The sequence below is a fragment of the Chrysochloris asiatica genome, unplaced genomic scaffold, assembly GCF_000296735.1.
Source record: "Chrysochloris asiatica unplaced genomic scaffold, ChrAsi1.0 scaffold00615, whole genome shotgun sequence".
Lineage (NCBI taxonomy): Eukaryota > Metazoa > Chordata > Mammalia > Afrosoricida > Chrysochloridae > Chrysochloris > Chrysochloris asiatica.
Genome location: NW_006409133.1, coordinates 133196 through 135181, shown reverse-complemented (window position 1 = coordinate 135181; position 1986 = coordinate 133196).

The window sequence follows — 1986 nt, the reverse complement described above, 5'->3', positions numbered from 1 at the left end:
TGTAAAAAGAAATTGAAAAAATACAATGAAGTTCACCCCTCAAGGAATCCTATGCATTAGTTAAACTAGATTATAACGAAACTGTCAAGCTTCAAAGAGAGACTAAAAATACAATGTGTTAAATGCCAGCATTTTAGGGGAAATTCATACAGTATAATATTGCTTCATAAATTTTAAATAAAAATCTATATGAATCTGTAAACCAATTTTAACACTGTGGAAACATTTCTAGGTACATATTTTCACCAAAATCATGATTGTGGCTGCTCTTGGAGAAATGAATGTGTCGGAGAATGGAATCATTCAAAAATATGGGAAAATGTAAATGTTACTAGTAATATTTTAGACATCTATAAAATTTAACTTTTGAAGCAAATATTGCTAAATATTTACATATTTAGGATGTTGTTGTTATAAAGTGCCATTGAGTTGGTTCTGTCTCACAGCGACCATGAATAGGGTTTCCAAGAAGTGGCTGGTGAGTTTGAACTGCTGACCTTGTGGTTCAAACCAACCTTGTGATGTAGAGTGGGTATTAATGATAATAATAATAGCTAACTTTAATGGAGCATTTACTAAGTTCATAGCAATATTCTAAGGCAGTAATTCACAACACTTGCTGTATGTTAACATCACCAAGAACCTCATGTATGGGATTCTGATTTAACTTATCCTTGGATGTGACTAGTACATCAATGTATTTTAAAAGATCCACAGGTAATTACAATGATCAAACAGGGTTGGGAACTGGTAAGCTAATGTGGTTATGTAGGGTGAGCACTTCACTGCTAATCACAAAGTTGATGGTTCAAGCCCATCAGAAGGATGGGAGAAGGATGACGTTTTCAACTCCTGTAAAATTGTACAGCCTTTTTGTTGTTGCTAATGAGTTGTAACCATTCCAAAGAGAGTTAACAGCAACAACTCTTCCTTTCTTGTATTTCCCCCAAGTTATATAATTTTGTGATCTTTCAAAGAGAATGATTACTTGAGTTTCTTCAGGGTGCTGAATTCAGAAGCATTACAATCCTTTACTAGTAAGGATTAACTTTAAAAGCTGTTAAATAGCTATTGTTGTTACTGATATTAAGTGCCATGGAATTTGTTCCAATTCATAGTGACTCTGTATAGTGTTTCCAAGGAGCAACTAGTGAGCTTGAACCACCGACCTTGCAGTTCAAATCTACATTGCAGTCCAGTGCATTAACCTGCAGCGCCACACCAGGACTCCAAAATTGGTATTGTTGTTGTTGTTATGTGCCGTGAAGTCGGTTCCAACTCATATCGACTCTGTACAGGGTTTCCGAGGCTGTCAATCTTTACAGGAGCAGAAAGACTCATCTTTCTCCCGCGGAACAGCTGGTAGTTTTGAACTGATGACCCTGAGGTTCGCAGCCCGATTCGTAACCACTACGCTACCAGAGCTCCTTAAAATTGGTATTAGAAGAGTAAATTTTAGACCTGGCTCTGGAATCTCCCCTTGTCCTGAATTCCTTAACTGTAACTGCACTGGGATGAATTTGATGAGAAACAAATGCTTTAGATGTTTAAGATTAGTAACATTTAAGCACTGTTACCAAGCTTCTTCAAATGCTGACAAAAAAACAAAGACTGCCCTCAAACATCAGATGTTTCTAAGGAGTGACTGGTATGTTTGAACCACTGACTTCAGGGTAAGCAGTCCAGTGCTTATCCTTGCCATACCAGGACAGAGTCTAATATCACAAACTCCTGGACAGTTTCCTCATCTAAGATGTGGAGATAGTAATGGAATTGACTATAGGTTGTAATAAGAAATTAAACCAAACGATACTGTTGCTAAGTGTCCTTAAATAGGTTTCAACTCATAGTGATCCTATACAGGGGTCAAGATGTGGTATTGTAGGATAAATACTGGACTACTGACTACAAGATGGGTGGTTCCAACCACTCCTTGGAAAATCCTATGGAGAGTCTCTATGATGGTACTTGGAATCCTGGGGTGGT